The following is a 14,384-nucleotide window of genomic DNA, read 5'->3' on the forward strand; positions in this document are numbered from 1 at the left end:
CGCCGAAGTTGTAAGCGTTGATGCGGCGGCTATGATCACGTCGTAAAGCCTCACCGGCTAGCGATGCTAACGCCGGAAAACACGGTGCACAACCGAGCACTTCTGCTCAGGCGGACGGACGTTCAATCAGACGATGAAGAGTACCCCGAGTCCAATGCATATACATCGGAGGAGTGGGTACCGTCTGATCACGGAGAAGACACTGGTTCTGGACTACGATGCCACCATGAATGGAGTGGATAAGATAGATCAGAACATCTCTTACCACCCGGTATAGGAACTGAAGGACATGAGGAAGCCAGACGTAACACCAGGTCACCGTATCATGACTTGATGACAACATGGCCAAACACACACTGCAGTATATACCTGCTACTCCCCGGAAAAAAAGGCCGGCAAGAAAGTGTAGGGTCTGCACGCGAAGGGGCAATCGCAGTGAAACTAATCTGTTGTGCAAATCCTGCTGCGTCCCCTTGCACGCAGGGGAGTGTTACACAAATAGAAAAACTGTAGTTGAAACATCCACAAAATTGTAAATAGTACCATGGTTGCACACATTTGTAAATAGTTTACCAAATTGTTTTGTCAAATTGTTACACTGTTGAATGTAAATAAACGTATTTTGCTATCAAAAAACACTTTTTCATTGTTGTTGGTAGTGTTTTACAGAAGTAAAGCACTGTTTAGGTTATTTGTGGCATCATTCATGGAAAAAAAAAAGGTAATGAAATAATATAATTTCACAAAAAGCTTGATTTCTCCGTATTTTGGTCCAAAACAGAGCATTTGGGTGAAACTAACCATTTTCTATTGTTGATTACTGAAAAATGGAATAAGGTAGAAACAAACTTTTTTTTGTGATGAAAGATGAGAGTTCAATCTTTCATTTGGTAGTATGTGTGTTTCCATAGTCCAAACAACATTTTCTGTGGACCTTGAAAGATCAGTCAAAATGCTTATATCAGCTGGCACCCACAGCATCCCTTTTCTGAAAACGGCTGGCAGTCAAATAGTTAATATAAATTATTAGTTATAAAGAAGACCAATTATGAGCCTGCATAGTGCTCAACAACGCTATCTGGTGGGGCCTGGCCCACTGGCCCCAAATGCAGAGACGTCACTGTCTTTTAGTAATTTTTGTGAGATACTTTTGTTTCCTCTGCTTTGCTTCTGAATGTTCACTGTGGTTTAGTGTGGTGTCTTTGCTTGTGTAAAGCACATTGAGTTGCATTGTGTATGAAATGTGCTGTAGAAATAAACTTGCCTTGCACTATAGAAATAAACGTGCCTTGCCAGGTGTGCTCAACTTATTACCTTGCTGTATTAACTTTAATGTAAAAATATTACAACTTTAATATTAACCTTAATAAAAAGGGATGTCCCAATCCGATCACGTGATCGGAAATCGGGCCCAATCACGTGGTTGCTGACTCGGTCATAATCGGACGTTGTCTCCCGTTTAGGACTCGGATAAATATATGAGGTCCTTTTTTTTTTAATTATAGCTTTTTATTAAATCTGGAGTTGGGGTTAGGGTTAGAGTGACACTTCATTTTTACACACACACACACATATATATATATATATATATATATATATATGAACATACTCAGCCATCAACGTGTATCAAAATGTCTTGATGATAAGCAAAATCAAGACATCTCACGACATTTTGGAACATCAAGACGTCTTAAGACAAATATTTGAAGACACCATTCCTTGACAGAGCAGCACATGGGATCCCCCCAAACAGATTTTTGTGTCTTAAAGACGATGAATATCTTATTTCCATGCAGATCTTAAGATTTCTTGAAACATGGTATCATGACACAAAACAGCACATGCGAAGACTCCCAAACAGATTTGTGTGTCTTGAAGACGTTTAATGTCTTCAAGACGTCTTAAGACATATTTCCTTTGTCTTAAGACATGCACATCTTAAGATGGCTTGAAACATGCAGGCATCATGAGAGAGCAGCACATGGGATGCCCCCCAAAGAGATGCCCCCCAAAGAGATGTTTGTGTCTTGAAGACATTGAATGTCTTAAGACACCTTAAGACATATTTCATTTGACTTAAGACATGCACATCTTAAGGTGTCTTGAGACATGATATGGATGACTCAAAGAAATGGTCAAGCTATCTTGTTTCAATGGCAGTGTTATGATGATAATGATCTATTGATATTTAGCTGTAAAACCTTTTATGTTTATGGAGTGTCAAATAAAAATTAAATGATCCCCTCCCCCCCAATATTTAACTTACACTATTTATAATTTAGAGCCCTGTGTAATGGAATTATTATGGTACAAACTAAGAATAATTTACTAATCAAGTTATGAACAAACAAGCAATGTTGCTTCACATGGAACAAGATATGGTGATCCATCCATCCATCTTCTTAACCGCTTGTCCCGACAAGGGTCGCGGGGGGCGCCGGAGCCTATCCCAGCTGGCTTCGGGCAGCAGGCAGGGTACACCTTGAACTGGTTGCCAGCCAATCGCAGGGCACACAGAGACGAACAACCATCCACACTCACAATCACACCTTTGGACAATTTGGAGTGTTCAATTAACCTGCCATGCATGTCTTTAGAAATGTGGGAGGAAACCGGAGTACCCGGAGAAAACCCACGCAAGCACGGGGAGAACATGCAAACTCCACCCAGGAAGGCCGAAGCCCGGACTCGATCTCACGTCCTCTGTCCTGGGAGGCGGACGTGCTAACCAGTCATTCACCGTGTCGCCCCGGATATGGTGATGAAGTATGCATTTTTATTCCTGCAACAAATATTCTCAAAATAAGATGAAGATAAACTGGAAGTGAAATAATTATTTTTTTAAGTGCTTAAGAACTAAATTAATATCACACAAAGAATAATCCATTTTAAATATACAATTTACAATAATATGTCATAATAAAATGTTGTCATTGAATAAATTAATCTATGTAATACCATAGAGATTTGAGAACAAAGCAAAACACAATTAAACCAATTCAAAACGTCAAACTATTAAATAAAAATTACATTTTAAATAAAATTTTGACACATACGCACACATGCGCGCGAGGGAAGGGGCGGGGGTGCGCTTCCACAGGTGGACGTTGGACGACATCTGATGATCATCAGACGCATCAAGGAGGCAGCAGTATTATCTTTTGTTTTTCATGCTGTTCGACAATCTAGACGGTAACTATACGGCGAATGGAAAGGTGAGCAAAATAATTATTTATTTGTACTGTGTATCTGTTTCAAATACCCCGGGATAACAAAGTGCAAGGTACAGCTGCCATCACTGCTGCGGCAGTGTCGTCTGTTGAAATGTTTTTGTCAAAGCACCACCCTTGGCTGTTTGCTAACTAGGTACAGTATGCTAGTTCAGTGTAAAAGTGAGTATTTTTATATCGCTTTATCGTGGGCTACAAACGAACAAATTTTAATTCTTGTGGTTAGGTACGTGGTTTTTGAGCCGAGGCAGCAGCATTTTTACTGTTTCATTTTATATTTTAACCGTTTTGAATTTAGTTATAGCTGTGTAGATGTAGGTGTAATTATGTTAACTCAATATAGCTTGATGCATAATGCTTTTGTTCTTTTTGTTGTCTTTGTTCTCTTGGCTGGAATAAGAGAAAGTTAATAAGTTTCTTTTATTTATCTAAAGTAGTATAGTTTGATAAAGTGTAGAAGACTTTCTGGGTCTAAAAGTTCAAGGACGAGCTAGGATACTGCTGTTGAAGTCTAATATGATTTTTGCACCTGCAAGAACTCTGCGAAGGGAGGGCGATTTCCTGTGAACACTGTTTTTCTATAAATGTGCCGTGTGCTCCGTTAGGGAGACACACATTTGGACAGATCACTGTTTGGGTGAATTCATTTGTGTTATCAGAAACTTTCTGAATAAACCTTGCAAGGAACTTCTTCACAAGATCTCAACTCTGATTTATTTACACACGCAAAAGAGAACAAAAATACTTGTACTCTAACACTAGCTAACAATGATAGCTATTGGAATATAAAGTAGAGCATTTCTGTCGTGTTACTGAAGACATTTAACATTTTCAATTTATAATTTTACTGTTTTTAAATTTACTTATAAGCATATAGATGTGATATAATCATGAGTGTAGTTAAAAGAATACAGTGGGATGATTTTGTGAACTTTATTTGATCTTCTTACCCTCAAAGCTATTGAAGATAGGAATGTGCATGAAGTTATCAGAGTCTGCTGTCAGTAGTCAGTTGGTCGTAAAATTATAAGGTCTAAGGTCAAATCCTGTGTAATCTTATCTGTTCCCCGAGCAAGAAGGGGAACTGTATAATTATGTCTGTTTACTATCAACATTACACCTTTGTTCAACCTAGGAGGGGAACTGGAGTCAACATGTCTGTATAAACATGTCTGTTTACGATCAACATTACACCTTTGTTCAACCTAGGAGTCGACATGTCTGTATAAACATGCCTGTCTATTATCATCACTTTTCCTTTGTTCAATCAAGAGGCGGGAAGAGGAACCTTTTATTTTTTGACTAAATAAGTGGATGTTTTGTATTCAAGTACATACTTGGGGGCTCGACATTGCTTTCAGATGTGGGTTCCCTAACTGTGTCTTTGAGAGCTCTCAAATAAATCTTTGCAAAGAAAGCTTCTTCATCAGATCTCAATGCAATTATTTTGAACACGCAAGGATTACACTTAATAAAGTAATCAAATAATACCTTCAAAATGGTGACCTGCCGACGGCGACAAATGGGGACGTTTTTGCGACAGCTGTGATTGATCCTGGGCACGGGATTTCTAAAGCGCAAAATATTAACAAGGTGAGTGGACATTTATCCACATAGAGAAATTCTGTTTGTTTGGGATCACTCAAAGACGCATTTCGTCTGTGCCAAATTGTATTTGAGATCTGTGAACAAGTTAGTGGGGTTAAAGTCGTATTTGTTACGGAGGGACGCGAAAGTCCTCTATTTTGAAAATTACTACGACATTGAACTATGCATAGAACGTGATACCCGTTGTATACGGAAGTGACGTCAAGTAGGAGCGCTCCGCCGTTCGAAACGGCATATGAGATTGAGTTCCGCGGTGGAAGAGGCTGTTTTTATTTGTTTTTTGTTGGAATAAGCCGCCCGTATTGATATAATTCTACGGTGTGAGTGCTGTGTAATAAGCCGCCCGTATTGATATAATTCTACGGTGTGAGTGCTGTGTAATAAGCCGCCCGTAATAATAATTTTTTTGGGGGGGGGGATTAATGAGAATAGTTTTGATCTGTTGTATTGTGGTACTATAAGTGTGACGTCACTGACTTTATAAATATTAAAACGACTAATTACTACATATTATGGACGAAAAATTTCGACCGTAACTAAGGATGGTTCGATTTGCATACACTTCCGGTCCATAGTCAGAAACACTCACTGAGCGAGCAAGTAAAGGCTGCAAACGGTCGTGATGATTGAAGCGCTCCCACCACGGCGGCAACGTAAGTTGAAAACTCTTTTAAATGAATGGAAGAAAAGTTAGACGACAATATAAGGTCGTGGACCAAATGTTGGTTTGTGCTAGAAAGTTAGCGTTGGGTAGCTCTGTGAAAGTTGCGCGAATGGTGCTGTTAAGTGATTTTGAGAACAAGGAGGCTGATGCTAAGCTAGTGGCTCTGCCAGCGTACGAGTTGCCATGCGCAGGAGATGAGTTTTTGGTAAGACGCTACCGCGCGACTCTGTTTTTAAGGCTGAGGATGAGTTAGTTGCGGGCGTAGCCGCATCTGTTAAGAAATTGGAACAGAAATTGGATGAAGTGTTGGCTGTGAGAGATGACCCGCGGGAAAATTTGAACCAAGCGAGAGCTCTTGGCCTAGAAGTGAATTGTTGAGTGTGCGCATTTGTTTGTTAACCTCCGTGGTGGTGTGTTGTGGCCACGCAGTTTTTCGTTGTTTGTCTTACAATGTGCGCGACGTGTCTGTGTCGCGGCCGTAACGTTGCGATGGATTGTGCGCGAATAAGTCGACATTTGAGCTATACGTACGTGGTGATGTTATTATTCGACGAAGTAACGGTGTATTTTACAGTGAGTACGTGCACTTCGGCGATGTTTGTGTTCGTCTGTGGTTATTTTATTTTTTGGAGGAGAAATGAGCAACGTTGCGGTGAGAATTATGGCCTCTTGAATTGGTTCAACAAGTGAGACGCCACTGAATTAATTTGAGGAGTTTGTGTTGTGTGTGAGTGTATGCTGGGCCTAGTTTGGTGAGTTGAGACTGTGAGATATGTGTGAAGCATGTGTGAAATGTGAGTTTAAAGGGGGGATTTGATTTTTTCTTGTTTTTGTGTTTTTTCTCCTCAATGCCTTTATGACAATGGAGAGGAACTGAAGTTAAGTGAAAGGAGGACTGAGTTTGTTGGAAGGCAGGTATTTTGTGTCTCCAAAAATGAGCGAGATAAGATAGGATGTATATGAATGGCGTTTTGCAGGAAGTGGAAAAGAGTAGGTTTCAATGGAAAAGAGGTGGAAAGTAAAAAAAAAAACCTCTCTCTCCAGTTTCTTTGTCCTCAAAAAAGGGTGAAAAAGAATGGTAGCAGGAAATCTGCATATTTTGAAAGTGGGGGAGAATTCTTCCTTTGTCTGTGACAATTTTTAAAGCCCTTCCCCCCATGCTTGTTAAGAGACAGGTCTGTGAGGATGGGGGCAGAGTGCTATTTGTAATGAGTTGAGGTGTAATTTTTTTGGGACAAGCAACATCTGGTTGCAATCCTGTCTGTGTGTGTTAAAGGAACATAAGAGTTTGAGCTTAAAGTAGTTCATTTCATCCTGTGTATGAGAATGTGATACTGTGGAGTGCTGAGCGGGTGAATAATGGAACAAAACAGGAAGTGGGAGGTAAGGGAGTGTAAGAATGGAATGTTTCAGAACAAACGGTGCCAGTCGCGGAGAGGATCCAGAGGTGATAACACGGAGGCAGCTGGTGGAAAAATACTGTGAGGAAACTACAACCAGGAGGAGCAAGCAAACAATTTTGCAGGGGAAGAAAGACCAATGAGAGCAAGCTAAAGTTAACTGCAGTATACACATAGCCAATAGAATAATGCCAGGATGCCTTTGATGCTGTGCCATTTGCATATTGTGTAGTATAACTCATTGCTGGTCAACTCGGATGTGGAGTACGTCTGCTGGTGGCAACAGAGGCGTACAGAGCTGTATTGAGAGGGACCCGAGACCCAGGTGCTTGTATTAGATCTGTGTGTTAGGAATAAATCCACTCGTGTGTGAAAATGCCGGCTTCCTGATACCTTTCTATTGCAGAACGAGCGCGCATATTGTTGGATGAGTGGCAGTTGGGTAAGGTCACAAATTGGAGTCAGATTACTAACTTGAGTTTATGTTGATTTAGAAATAAAGTCCAACAATTTATGGTGACCCCGACGTGATGTAAGAGAGGTAAAAGAAGTCCGGGACTTCGAGGAAAACCACAAGAGTCTGGGACTCGGGTCAGGGACCCACGTCCACACCAGGTGACGACCTGATAAAGGAGCCACACGTCCGACCGTCTTTCCTCTTGGGCCCACAGTGAAACAAGGTAAGCAGATTCCTTTTCAAATTCTGCACATTGGCAACGCTAAATTATAAGAGGAAGGAGGAGCAGAACGGCGTAAAAGTGTAATAGTGTGGACGTTAGTAGGGTATATCTGGGATTTACCTACTAGAATAGTTTGGAACTATTCGTGGTTACGATACGGTTTAAAATCTGGGATTTACGTATCAGTGTGGAAGCGGTGTGAGTGTGAAAACTAAAATTGTTCTGCGTAAAAAGTGGTTGGGACACGCACGGGTGGATTTCAAGATGGCGAATAAGAGGAAGTGTGATAGTGGTCTCGGGTGTGGCAGACGAACGGACTGAAGTCTGGTCGGAGATTAATGGTCATTACGCTAAGCTGGAATCACAGTTGATTAGTGGAATAGAAAGTAAGAAAATTAAGAAGGAAAAAGAACGGTGTCAGAAGTTGTTTCTGAAATTAAAGAAGGATGAATTGTTTCGCGGAGAACCTGGAACATGGGACATGTCGAAATTAGCGCGGCAGTTACAGAAAAAGGAAAGCAGAATGTTGGCAAATATTCGAGACATGAAGGAGGAACAGAGCCAAGTCGGATGGCGACAGCGTAATAAACTTGAGAAGGAAGTGAAGGAAGTGGAGAAAGATAGATGAGGCATTCACCAATTGGCAACTATTGCTACTGCGCTGGCAGCGATAAAAGAGGAAAAGAGTGAGGATGAAGTGAAGAAGGAGGATGAAGTGATTGAAAAGGTGGAAGAAAAGACGGAATGTTTTAGAGGCATTTATCCACAGTTGCCGAGTTCGGGACAGTATGTGTGTGAGCCGCCACCGTATCCGACGGCGCCAGTGATGGCCCCCGTAGTCACTTTGGGGGGCAGAATGGTTTTAGATGTGGAAGATGACGGTTCACGGATGACGCCAGCGACCATACAGTTGATCGAACAGGCTGTGAATAATGAGAGAAAGAGAGTACGCGGAGAGCAGCAGGGGAATGTGGAGTCGCCCGTGCGGACGCCAGGGGCGGCGCTAGCAGGAGACGGGGGCACCACTAGTGCAGGGAGTAAGAGGACTCCGAAGCTGATAAGGGAGGAGGCATCGAGGAAGTTGTTTGATGGACATAGGGTGCAGAGTGAGGAAAGAGAGATGTTAGAGAAAGTGATGACAGGGACACGGAGACATGGGCAGGCAACGCCCAGCGACGCTGATCACCGCGAGGAGGAAGTGGAAAATGATGAGGAAGACGAGGTGGTGTTATGTGAACAGCGGCAGATGCTCAGAGCGTTGAGTGAAGGAGAGAGGCTGGGCGATAGTGAGGAGAGCATGTCCAGGGCGGAGCGAGGCTATAATACGCGTAGTAAAGGGAAAATGATGGCACAGCACGAGCAGCCTCAAACAATGGCACCCCTAGTGGTGACTCATGCTGGCTGTCACTATGAGCCTTTGGTGCTTCGGGATGTGGCTGCATTGGTGGAAAAATTGCCCCCCCCTGCATAAAGGGGCACGAGCCTGGATTACTAAATTCTTAGCTGCCATGTCAGGACAGGGAGTAGCATTGGGGGATTTTAGACAAGCCATTTTGGGATCATGTTCCCTGATTCAATTACAGAATATTGAGGGGGCAGCTGGCACCTGCCAGCTGGGGAGAGAAACGCCCCTGGCGGAGATCTCGGAGGCATTGTTTCGGGAGCTGAGGGCGGCCTTTCCCTCCCCAGTGGATGTGGTGCCAACAATTTTTAATTATGGAAAAGATGTGACTCCCGAGCAACATTATGCTCAGGCATTGGAGCTGTGGATTGAGACCACAGGTAAACACCCAGGCAGCTACCCTGAAGCTGAGATGATGTTCAGGACGGCGATGCTGAACGGCCTCCCAAATGAGGTGCAAGCGATTATGAGAATTGATCCGGACATTTTGGTCTGTCCGGAACCGAGATTCAAGAGGCATTTGATACACCATTGCCGCATCTACATGGAAAAAGCAAATAAAGATCAAAAGGAAACTGACGCTCTGGCAACTAGTTTGGTTAAACTACAGTTGGCGAAGTTGCATGGTGATGCAAAACAAGAAAAGGTTAAACAAAAACAGATGTATCAGACTCCAGTGGGGGCTGGACGGGGCCGAGGCCAAGGGTTCCGTGGTGGATACAGAGGGCGTGGTCGTGGCGCCCCCCCAGGACGGGGGCGGAATGGGTTCGCTCCAGGGACTTGCTTTAACTGCGGCTCCCCTGATCACTGGGCACGAGATTGTCATGGCAACCCATCACCACCAGGGGCGGAGCAGCAGAACCAGCAAGCAGGGCCACCACACCAAAGGGGACCGCAGCAGCCCCGCCCGTGGCCACAGCCGAATCCACAGGGGCAGTATTACCAAGTCGACCCGTGGTACGGCCCGGACGAATAGGGGGGCCTGGGAAGCTCGGGAAGCACTGGCCAGGCAGAGCCAATGCTTCGGTTGACAGTGGCGGACACTCCGGTCCAGATGTTGGTGGACACTGGAGCAACACATTCATCGATCAACATGCCACTGCCAAGTACAGCGTTGTCGAAACGAGTTACAACGTTGGTCGGCTTCTCGGGACGTCCTCAGACTCTGCCCTTTACTCAGCCATTGAAAACGGAAATCACAAACACCGGACAGAAACTATATCATTCATATGTTCATGCAATGGACACACCCATCAATTTGATGGGCAGAGACATGTTGTCAGCATTGAGAGCCCAGATATTGTGCGGCGAGAAGGGACTTACAGTGACATTTCCTGACGGACAGGTTCTGGAATGCTCCCAGCCTGTGACACCTCGGGGTCAGTGGTTGATGGCACCACTCCCCACAGTACCGGAAACGGCACGAATCTACTGGGCGAGATTGAATCCTGAGACTCCATTTGGGGGAGGTGTCTACTCCACGTACCTCTTGTGGAAACCGTGGATCCAGGCATTGGCACCGTACCACCCCCCAGTGGATCCATTGCATTGCACTCTATATTATGATAGAGAATCAGATGACATATATAGAGATGTGTTTGAAGAAATTGAGGGAGATGATTGGACATTACAATCACCATGCATCTTTGTGGGCCCCGAGGGGGTGGCAGCATATGTACAGTTGTCGCCGGAGCAAGAGCAATGGTATCGAATGAGTGAGGAAGGTTTGCCTCACGTGTCGCTGGCTGTGTCGCCAGGCCATGAGTCCCGCCAATTGGGGCCCATGGTGAAACGATTAACACAACAACATGACTGGATGATGACTGAGATTCCAGATGTGTGGCATTCGGCCGCAACCAAAAGTTACAGGATAATGGCAAAAATGGTAGATGAGTCAGACCTTGAATTGGTCTTCCTGGACCGCCAGCATGGGCGGGAACAGACGGACCATGAGTCTGCACAGGCGATGCTGGATCAAATGCCACAGACCTTGTGGTCACAGGGTCCATTTGATGTTGGTTTTTTTCATACGGTTCAGCCGATCCAATTGGAAGTTGATTGCTCTAGTCCGGTTCGCCGTCCTCAATATCGATGGCCAAAGGAAGCAGACAAAGGTATGGAGAACACAGTGGCAGGATTGTGGGATGCGCGAGTGTTGGAAACGTCGGCGTCCTCTTGGAACACACCTCTGAGGCCGGTCCAGAAGGCTGATGGGGTGACATGGAGGATGGCCCACGATTTGCGGCCAGTAAATGACATAACTATAACTCCAGTTTTGCCAGTTCCTGACCCCCATCGCATCCTGTCCTCCCTGGATCCTCAGAAACAGTGGTATACGGTAATTGATTTGGCGAATGCATATTTCTGTTTACCACTGTGAATGTTTCAGAACAAACGGTGCCAGTCGCGGAGAGGATCCAGAGGTGATAACACGGAGGCAGCTGGTGGAAAAATACTGTGAGGAAACTACAACCAGGAGGAGCAAGCCAACAATTCTGCAGGGGAAGAAAGACCAATGAGAGCAAGCTAAAGTTAACTGCAGTATACACATAGCCAATAGAATAATGCCAGGATGCCTTTGATGCTGTGCCATTTGCATATTGTGTAGTATAACTCATTGCTGGGCAACTCGGATGTGGAGTACGTCTGCTGGTGGCAACAGAGGCGTACAGAGCTATAATGAGAGGGACCCGAGACCCAGGTGCTTGTATTAGATCTGTGTGTTAGGAATAAATCCACTCGTGTGTGAAAATGCCGGCTTCCTGATACCTTTCTATTGCAGAACGAGCGCACATATTGTTGGATGAGTGGCAGTTGGGTAAGGTCACAAATTGGAGTCAGATTACTAACTTGAGTTTATGTTGATTTAGAAATAAAGTCCAACAGTGTGAATAGCAGGGGTCCTTCTGATGCTAATCGGTTAGATCAAGTTGTTCCTGTTAAAAGGAAAGATATAGAGGTCTAGATGATAACTACAGGCCACTATCCATATTATTTTTAAAATCAGATCTGTGTTTTTTATAGTTGAATGAGTAATAAAACCAAATTTTAATCTAGTTGAATAAGTAATAAAACCAAATTTTAATTGACATTTTTGATTTTTCCCCCCCTGTATCTCTCATGACTCATTTGTAGGTGTGAAAATGATTAAACCTTTGTTCTGTCTGAGTCCAATTTCAGAACTTGAAGTCGGACATTTTGCATGCCAGTTTGGAGACTAGAGAACTTCCCCATGATGGCGCTGACTGTGAGCTGTCACATTTTAAGCATAATTTGAGGTAACATGTAATGAAGAAGAAGTCTATGGTAGACATATGCGTAAATATAGTAATACTACTTGCTATAGTGTAGTGAACACATTTTAAAAAAAAACTACAAAATACATATTTTTTGAGAAAATTATTTTTTAATTACAACAAGCAGATAGGCTTCTCTTGCTATGATCTCATCTCCTTCTGTCTGTTCCGAGTGTATAAATGTTTCAGGCAGGTTCAATCTTTGACGAGAGGTGTTGTTCTTGGGTGTCTCAAACGTGCTGGAATACTGGCTGTTGGGAATATGGACAAGCGTTCTCCTACTCTGCTTGGTGCACAGAAGGCCACTTTCGGGAGGGGAAGTGGCCAAACAGACTGCGATAAGGATGGTACACTATATCCGCTCGCCATATGATTGTTCAATGACTCTTGTGAATTATCTGAGCAAAATGTCCATCAACTCTTTGAGCAGACATCTCGAACTCTCATCACAGCCGTCTTGATGAAACTGTCAGGGGTCTCCAGTGACAGCTAAGGCCTGCTTTGAACTTTGCCCTGCATAAACTGCCGCTATCTGCTGGACAGGAAGGAAAATGAACTCCAGTTGTTGACTCAAAGTTCTCGAGTCATCTGAGATTAGCTCCTTGAGTCATGTTTTGGTCTGTTTGTGTACATTTGCACTCTGTACTGTGTCGGAAAAGGAGATGTGATCTATAGCAACGCAGTTTCGGAAATTGAGAACAGCTTATGTGAATTAGGGTAGTATAAAATTTATTTTAATCTTTATTACTATATTTTCCGGTGGTTGATGCTTGTTGAATTGGTCTTCTAATTTTTTGCCCATTTCTTTTTTATAACTTTGGCTTGTGAATTTGGACTCAGATGTGGAACACTTACGGCGAATTTGCTGGTTAAATTTTAAATTTTTAATTAAGGTCGCAGCACTGTGATTTTTTAATTGGGTCATATGATCTGCAAAGTTGCCTGCTGTGTTTTACAATCCCCAGTACTCTGTAGAAGAGGTGAGGATAATTAGCATTTTAAGATGACTTTTTGGTTTGTTTAAAGTAGGTCCCTCTGATCTTTTATCTTACTTTACAGTTAGGTTGTTTTTTCCTCACTCTGTGTTGCCTGGACAGGATTCAAATTTGCACCTCAAGGGCTTTTGTTTTTATGAATTGTTCTTGCAAGCTAAGCAGGATCTGCTCCTGTAGTTTTGGTGTTGGCCAAATTGCTCCAATTTGGTTTTTCTTATCAACAGGACACAAGGTGTCTGTTTTTTCCCCTCTTTGAAGCAGCAATTTGTAAGCGGCTGCAGTTTTCACATTCAGGTCTGAAATGATCAAAGTTGATCCTTATCAGATGGGGGAGTCAGTTACTGGTCTGTCTGTGCGTATCGTCGCAAGGAAGGTATGCACAAGTAGTTCATGTTGAATTAAATAAATGTAGGAATATAAGTTAGTCTGAATGTGATACTTCTATAGTATGCGAGTGAATGATGTGATACTTCTATAGTATGTGAGTGAATGAAATGATACTTCTACAGTATGTGAGTGAATAAATTCACAGGAGGAGAATTGAGGTGATCGGATTTTGACCATGGGAGGAAAAGTAAGGCCTGGCAAAGACACTTATGGGGAAAATAAGGTAAGTATATTCAATTTCAGAAACAATTGAAAAGTATAATTTCTAGAGCCCATGGAATATGCAATTTAGGTGTGGAAGGAACATTGAGACACCTGGTTGACATTATTTTATGAGACACGTTGTAAAAAATGAACTGCAGGACTACCGTGTTTATTAAAGGTATAAGTATATATATATATAAATCTCTTCTCAGACTGTTCATGGCCCGACATGAGCGGTTTGGGTTAAGATGATGTTGTTTTTAAATGATTTACACTACTATAATAAAAACCAGCGTAAAAAATACAGAAATTTGATGTACGACAAAAAGCACATTTATGCTAAATCTACAACAGTAAATATCATGGTAAAATATTTGATTAATCATTATCTACCATCATAAGGGTTTCCTAGGAATATTGGATCAGACGAACCCATTTGAAAAAACAAAACTTCATAAGATATAGAAAAGACATTGAGTTTAAAACATATTTGATTTAGTATATTATCTCTGATCTCA

At 42.8% G+C, this 14,384-nt stretch overlaps 1 long non-coding RNA gene across 1 annotated transcript; it reads left to right on the forward strand.

Annotated features, from left to right (window-relative positions):
- Positions 1–7,134: 7,134 nt before the first annotated feature.
- On the forward strand, positions 7,135–11,736 carry LOC144057249 (uncharacterized). Its single transcript, XR_013295197.1, has 2 exons — positions 7,135–7,582; positions 11,374–11,736. It is a non-coding gene; the product is annotated as an uncharacterized LOC144057249 (long non-coding RNA).
- The last annotated feature ends 2,648 nt before the right edge of the window (positions 11,737–14,384 follow it).

This window comes from Vanacampus margaritifer, chromosome 9 (genome assembly GCF_051991255.1).
Source record: "Vanacampus margaritifer isolate UIUO_Vmar chromosome 9, RoL_Vmar_1.0, whole genome shotgun sequence".
In the NCBI taxonomy this organism is placed as follows: domain Eukaryota; kingdom Metazoa; phylum Chordata; class Actinopteri; order Syngnathiformes; family Syngnathidae; genus Vanacampus; species Vanacampus margaritifer.